This window comes from Paramisgurnus dabryanus, chromosome 13 (genome assembly GCF_030506205.2).
Source record: "Paramisgurnus dabryanus chromosome 13, PD_genome_1.1, whole genome shotgun sequence".
Taxonomy (NCBI): Eukaryota; Metazoa; Chordata; class Actinopteri; order Cypriniformes; family Cobitidae; genus Paramisgurnus; species Paramisgurnus dabryanus.
Window position 1 is genome coordinate 36,576,242 of NC_133349.1, and position 8,377 is coordinate 36,584,618.

Sequence of the window (8,377 nt, forward strand, 5' to 3'; positions counted from 1 at the left end):
ACACAAAACTGTAGGAATGCATAAAATAAACAATTAGCTTCCTCAAATCAATTGTCCATAAAGGTTAGATATTTTACACACATACATATAAAAAGTATCTTTTGTTTGCTCATGTTAGTTGATTGTGCAGTAAGAAATGTTAACAGTAATAACCTTTAATTAAATATATATATATATTAAATTAACATTTTCTACAATTAAAAAGTGCGAATACCTGGCTAAAACCTGACTAAATGTCTTAAGCTAACATTCCTACTGCACACATATCAAACAGTACAAACAAATTACTTTCTCATTTATATTACTTCAGGACATACAGAATAAATATTGTGCATGAAAAACAGGATTTGACTATAATCAGTTGAAATCAAACTTACAACTGCATCCACTAATTAGCCAAAAATGAAACAGCAGTGTAGCAACACTAACAGTACACAGAAATACAAACATCTACCATATCTAACAAAGTATTTACTATACCATATCCAAAACAGTGGCATGATTTGGGAGTACATTTTGAGTATTTTTATTAAACCAGAGCTGAACCAGCAATTTCAAACTGGTTTAAGATGGTCTTTTCAGCAGATGACTTTAGCATAAATACATTTCTGTTATTTCTTGATGGATGTATGAAAGATAAGTCAGAAGTGAGGAGCAGACATCTTTGATCACACTTCCTCTCTCAGTCTAGACACCCTTACACATTGTTTTTTCTGTTAGTTTGTCTCTTGTAAAAGTTGTGAAACTTGTAAAAGTTCTGCATTTAGGGAAGTTAATTGCTTCCTGTTTATGCAGGGAGTCAGACAGTGAAAGAATTGCTGTTGTGGTAAATTAAGAACAGACTAATAATAATAATACACTCACTTCTACTTTCCAAAGAATCCATGTATGACACAGTATCTTAGTATTAAAGTAGTTAAAATAGTAGTGTTTTGTGAAAAAGTCTAGTTGAAGTTCAATTTGAGTAGAAGTTCAACTGGAAAATTAATAAAAAATATTTGGTATGTTCACTGCCCCTCTTTTTTGCTGGGATGACACCATAACCTTAGGCTGGCATGGACCCCACAAATTTGGACAAAACTACATTATCCATCTTATCTTAGCCTAGCGTGATTTGAAAAAGCACAAAACAAAAAGCATGGAATTTCCCCTATTACTTAACATGGTCATTGTCACAAATTTGCATACAAATATTGCAGGATCTAAAATGCCTGTTTTAGTAAAGCTTTTGGACTAGACTATACGTACATATAGTGTATAAAATGTCTATATTGTTGTTGAAAAATTGTTGTAAGTATAAGGTTTATGATCTTCTGAATTAACTAGATCAATTCCACTCAGTGTTGGCCTGTTGATGTCAAAGTCTCAATAGAGATGGGTTTGTGAGATGACATGAATGCCAATGAATTGCATCACTTGGGCCTCTGCGGTGCAGGACAAACAATGGGCCTCCATATGCCGACGGGAGGAAATGAATAGGGCTCATTTGCTGTGGTCTGCGTGGGACCGGCCGTGGCACACACTTTGACACAGACAGACGAGCCGCATTCTCGCCGTTTACCATTGCCACACACGGCATCAATAACAACACACCTCTATTAATAGAAGGACAATAGACGCATGTTAACAATATTGAAACAATGTAAACTGCTATGTGTGTATTCCATGTTCATAACAAATTTTGCTACTTATTTCATGCATTTACTGTAAAGGCAGGTGCTCTTGGTTATGTTTGCCCTGTGCCTGTTTATTTTTGTATCAGGGAGTTTTAGGAGTAGTGTGTGTGTGCGTGGATTTGAACCAGGGCCAACGATGATAGCAGATGATTAAGGAGCCGTTGTGGTGTTGACAAGTGATACTAATGAGGATAAAATGAGAAGGTCAGGCCGGTCTCTGGATGCACCGCCCCCCCCCTCTTCGGGACAGCCGGCTAATCCTGCTCTTAATCACCCCCAAACACACATACACATACAAACAACATGCCCCAACACAAGTGAACGCAGCGCTCATCGATGTCCCACATCCTAATAATGGCAGTAATTAGCAGCACAAGAAGTCCATGGCAACCTCCACTCATCATCATCTCTCTCTCTCTCTCTCTCTCTCTCTCTCTCTCTCTCTCTCTCTCTCTCTCTCTCTCTCTCTTCCTCACTGCCTCTCTCATCACAGTGTTTAATTTCAAAAGCTTAGCAAATGGCTTCACATTCAAACATGATGTGCAATTGACATGTTTGCATGTTTGAAGGTTCAAGTACAAACACTGCATCTCGTGATTTGTGTGTGTGACACAGCAGGGTGATCTCAGGGTGACGGGGTGGGTGACTGGTGGGGAGGAGGGGGTAGTCACTCTGTTTGAACGAGTAATAAAGCTCAGATTAGCATCACTGGCACATGTTTATCTAAATGAAAATATACCATAAATCTGGAGCCAAACAGAAAATAATTATATAAAATCTGAATGTATTTTAGGTCTCAAGTATATAGCTATAAATTCCAAATACATACAGTAAATGTAAATCTGAATAAAAAAAAACGATTGAAATGTGTTGCTTATCAAGAAAGCGAATCTGTTTTTTACAACCAATATTTACTAGTTCCGAGAAGGATGCCTTGAGTTGTGTTCAAACTGAGACAGGAAGCCAACAGCATAGTAAGCTTAGTTTTGTACCATTTGAAAGATGGTATTGGTACATAATTTGTTCACATTGGAAATTACAAGAAGTGCACTCAGGGCCAGCCCAAGCCTTTATGGGGCCCTAAGCAGAATTTTATTTGGGGCCCCTTAAAAAAATATTAATTTTAATATTAAAATATTTAATATTACTTAAACATTAAATGTAATATAAAAACTTGTATTTATAAAATGTAATAGAGTAAAATTATGATAATATGCTTTGGAATGTATGTTTCCAAAAAATACTGATAAAATACAAATACTTGAAAAATACTTTTAAGTAGAAAATAAAATACTAAAGTAGTGTCCACCTCTGCTTGATAGTGACCCTAGCAACTTGTCAACCCACCTGTGGTTAGTGGATGTTTGCATGAACGATCAATTCACTTCTCCTTTCTGTGTTTTCTGGCAGTCTGTAAAACGATAGCTCCGAATTCTTGTTAAATCTGTTAGTACACTCTATCGCGCAACAGCTTTTTCCCATTTAGACGTGTTTCCCCGTGTTTCACTGATTCCACACTGTACACAAATTCTGCCGCTCTGTCTTTTGCCACTCAGTGGGCGTAACCTCAGTCACTTTCGCCAAAGGTGACATCACACGCATACCCTCTATTACTGCTTATACCGCTGTAAAAAAAAACATTTAATTTCTTGCAAAAATCAAAGCTTCAAAAATCACAAGATGGCAAAATGTCACCAATATGTCACCAGGAGTTGTAGGGATTACTTTTATATTAGATTTATCTGCTTTTTCAACTGTCAAAGTGGCGGATCCTATGACTTGCATTATATGAATCACAGAAAGGTGGGGTTTCTAAATATATATTCTTTATTATTTGAATATTGTGACTGAAACTTTATATTACTGGCACTTCTTGTTTTTCATGCCTTCTTAAAAAACAAATCACTTGTTGTATTCCTCATCTGTAGGTCGTATTGGCTGAAAGAGTCTGCTAAATCAATAAACGTAGATGTAAACATTTTACTCATATATATGGTAGAGTGACAATAAACTGAGGTAACACTTTATTTTACGACCCGCAAAGTACCGCGTAATTAAACCGAATTTACAGCGTACCTATTTGTAACAACAGGGTAGGTAACCTGTAGGTATAAGGGAATAATATTTTAAGTTTGGGGTAATAAGGGGGTAAGAATATGAAGAATTATAAATTATTTATACTCTAAGTATTTTATAACAACAGGGTACCTATTGTAATATTACGTGGTATGTATGACTTAGTCAAGTCTATGGGGAAATTATGTTTTATTTATTTTTTATTGTGAATTTTTCATATTGACTAGCCTACTGAATGTTGTATACAGTCAATGTCTACGAGCCACATCGGCAAATAAATATAACAGCATATCACTTTTATTTTAGTAGCCTATATTACTTGCTTTTAATAACAAAAGTCCAGCTGATTTAATGTGGTTATCTTTTTTTTAAGGTAAGTACAATAAAAATAGCAACTTATTCCCTATTTACCATGAAACTCCTACATTTGCGGACATATTTGAAGTGGTGCTTTGCAATTTATTTACTGTAAACACAAGTATTTTAGCCAAATATAATTTATGCAATGGCAAACCAGAATGAAACAACAGCAGATATCAGCTCCCGCTAAAGCAAAAGACGACTACATGCATAGGCTACTGCGCAGGTGTAGAACGCGCGGCCGTGTCTCCAGGAGGTTTGCTGGAACGCGATCCTGAGGTGAAATTTCTTTAAGAGGTTTTAAAAACGTTCTACAGTGTGGAGTACGGCTGCGAGTGATGTCAGCAGGATCCGCATGTTGGATAAGGTGACTGGTTTTGTTAATACATGACTCACGCATTTCAAACAATGTTTTTCAAGAAAGTTGCTAGCTAACGGTAGCAGGTTAGCTAGCACATAAGTAAGCCTAAAATTTATAAACGTAACTGGCTTAGAAAACTCTGTTTCTGTCAAGGCACAGTGAAGAAACATTTACTGAAGGCTTTCATTTATGTTTTTTATAATGCAGAACAGCATTTGTGAGACGACATCAACTCATCATCCGAGTGGACAAGAACACCAACAGAGGAAGCCAAGCCGCAAAAACAATGAAAAATTGTCATGACTTTTTATTTTAAATAAAAGTTATGTGATAATAAACATTAAGTGTTGGCTTAATTATAGTGTTTTAAAGATGTTTTGAAATAAGTTGTTTTAAAATAAAAATAACAATATTCTGTATGTTTATGGTATTTACCCTATAACAAGAGGTGAACAAAGCACCACTTTAGTTTACAGCCCGCAAATATGTGAGTTACCTGGTACATACACAGAACAAGCGGGGAATAAGCCCCACTTTAGTTTACAGCCCGCAAATATAAGAGTTACCTGGTACATACACAGAACAATCGGGGAATAAGCCCCACTTTAGTTTAGAGCCCGCAAATATGAGAGTTACCTGGTACATACACAGAACAATCGGGGAATAAGCCCCACTTCAATTTACAGCCTGCAAATATAAGAGTTACCTTGTAACTCCTGTATACATATACAGATCAAAGAGGTACAAGTTGCTATTATTTTTATTGTGTGTTATATTTTATTTGCCGACGTGGCTTGTAGACATCAACTGTAGGCTATACAAAACACTTCATCAGGTAAGTAGCAAATATGAAAAAAAAAACATATTACACATAGACCATACCCATAGACGTAAGTCATACATACCACGTAATATTACAATAGGTACCCTGTAGCTATGAAATACTTAGAGAATAATTTTCCATATATTCTTACCCCCTTATTACCCCAAACTTAAAATATTGTTCCCTTATAACTACAACTACGTACTGTAGAGGTACTCTGTTGTTACAAATAGGTACGCTGTAAATTCGGTTTAATTACACGGTACTTTGCGGGTCGTAAAATAAAGTGTTACCTAAACTGATTGGATTTTGATCTTTCCAACGCCCACCCACTGATGCCCAGCTCTGTCACTGCTCAGCTTCCCATGTCAATCACAGTATAATGAATGAGGTCAGAGATCCTCAAACGCTTTCCCCAGAGTTCACAACCCTGACCTCTAAAGACAATGCCATCCAAGGGCTTCCTAGCATGAAATCAAAATGTCACTATTCAAACAAGCATGGTGGGTCTTCAGACTTACAGATAGCTACATAAACATCTGTAAACATTTGGATACAAAAAGACATCAGAATCCTATTGCACAAAATCAATTTAACAAACTCAGAGTAAGATTAGTGTTGACAAAACATGACAAATTCACAGAGATGGGACAAAGTCACACATGTGCAAGTCTCAAGTAAGTCTCAAGTCTGAACCTTCAAGTCTCAAGTAAGTCCCAAGTATTTTTTTTCTTGGGCAAGTCAAGTCAAGTCGAGTCACAGGCTATGTCAAGTCAAGTCAAGTCAAGTCCTGTAGTAGGTCAAGTCAAGTCCAAGTCAATTCACCTTATTATTGTAATTTTACCTGCAGAATCTGATCTTAATAAAGTGACAAGATATACAGTAAGTAACTATCAGTAAATTACAATAATTTGGATTTGCATTGTAAATACTCATGTTCAGTAAAATACATCATGGAATCAAACAAAATTGTAACTTCATAAATTATTTATTTTTCACTTCTGCCAACCGTGTTTTAAATTTTCCACATTGAGTCCATACTGTAAAACAAATAACAGCTTAACATCCAACAGACCCCTCTCTGAACACCTCCCTCTCTCTCAAACACAGTTTACGTACAACATTAAACTTTGTTACATTTCTCCCCTCTCTCTCTCTCGCACACAGACACACTCTCTCTCTCTCTCTCTCTCTCTCTCTCTCTCTCGCACACAGACACACTCTCTCTCTCTCTCTCTCTCTCTCTCTCTCTCTCTCTCTCTCTCTCAAACATGCGCCCAGAAAAAACGAGCGCGTCGCACCTCTTTCGTTCGCGTGCCTAAATTTGAAATAACGAACTTGAGCGCGCAAAAGACGCGACATGTGAACCGCCCCTAACATTGTAGAATCAAGTAATTTTTCTCTGTATGTGTGTTCAGGTGGCAAACTTGAAAAAGAAGTATTAAAAAATAAAAATAAGTATTTTAAAAAATAAATCAAAATTATTTTGCCCACATTTGTCCCCAACACGTTATGATGAGGGCTACATTAGCTATTATTACATTAGCTAACTACCAACTAACCAGATATTAACAAATTGACAAGCACTTACTGGGCATAATAGCTCTTTAAATGACGAACGAAATTGGAGGTTGTCGTCTGGTTGCCCATAATTTTAATGTTGAATGTCTTGCAACGCACTGTTCGTCTTTTGCCATCTTGTTGAAGCCGAAAGCGATGACCCTCGGTACCCCTCCGGCTGACATGTTGATATCTGATCTAAGTGGGCGTGGTGTGCGTAAGGTACGAGAGGGCATGACTGATGATAGTGTCGTGATTCAGTCATGACAACACCATTCTCAGCCTGCGCTCCAGCTCGGTCGACTTTATTTATTTAAATAATTAATATATTTTATATTCAAACTGAAACCATGATGTGATTAACACTCAAGTCTTTCAAGTCATCATGTCTCAAGTCAAGTCAAGTCCCGAGTCTTTAACTTCCAAGTCCGAGTCAAGTCTCAAGTATTTAATTTTTGTCAAGTCAAGTCACAAGTCACAAAAATAGCGACTCAAGTCGACTCGAGTCCAAGTCACCAAGTCACAAGTCCCCATGTCTGCAAATTCAAACCAGTTATTTTGGGTTTTCCCAAAAATGAGTATTCTGTCTTTCTTTACTCACCCTCATGTTGTTCTAAACCTGTATGAATTTCTGTTTTCTGCTGAATACAAATATTGATGATAAATAATGGTATGTATTGACGGTACCCATTGGTTTCCATAGTATTTGTTTTTTCTACTATGAAAGGTAATAGACACCATCAAATGTGTGGTTACTCTCTTATTTTTTAAAAAAACCCTCATTTTGTGTTCCACAGAAGAATAACATACAGGTGACAGCATGACAGGATTTTCATTTTTGGGTGAACTATTCCCTTAAACAGGCACGTGCAGAGGGGGGGGCGGCGGGTGCCCAAGCACCTGCCCCTTTACCCCTGGATGACCAAAGTGCCCTTTTTGTCAAGGCATTTTTTTGTAATTAAATGCCCTTTTGTGAAGGCCTGCCCAATCTAACTATTAGTAAAATTAATAAAAAATAATTTAGACGCAAATAAAATTAGTCACATGATGACGTATTGACCTTTCATTGGACAATCTCTTTAGGGACGATCATCACTAGCTAGCTCACAGCGCTAGCAGCGCCCACACGTGCACGACACGGTGCGCAGTACAGGGAGGATCCCCTCGAGCCGGCATTGAACCGAAGCGATATGCTTGTTATATTATTATTATTTTACAAGAACAACGTGAGGAGAGCATGCACAGCTTTTGTTTATTGCTGTCTGTGTGTATTAACATCTCTACAACGTTAGATGCAAACAGGGCTCTCAAGTCTCACGCATTCGGCGGGAGACACACGCACTTCAGCCTTACACGCCAGTGACGCCACACCTTGCATTTCTCACGCTGAAAATAAAACATTCTTCCCATATAAAAACAATGGATGAGGCAAAGGCAGGGACGTTCTCTGCCGGGAGTTCATACAGGTAGCTGTCTCCAGTTTTTAGGTGTGCTCAACTTCACGCAGCAATGCAAGAACCG

At 37.5% G+C, this 8,377-nt stretch overlaps 1 long non-coding RNA gene across 1 annotated transcript; it reads left to right on the forward strand.

The window, feature by feature from the left end:
• The first annotated feature begins 3,698 nt into the window (after nucleotides 1-3,698).
• On the forward strand, nucleotides 3,699-4,813 carry LOC135720972 (uncharacterized). Its single transcript, XR_010521384.2, has 2 exons — nucleotides 3,699-4,479; nucleotides 4,681-4,813. It is a non-coding gene; the product is annotated as an uncharacterized lncRNA (long non-coding RNA).
• The last annotated feature ends 3,564 nt before the right edge of the window (nucleotides 4,814-8,377 follow it).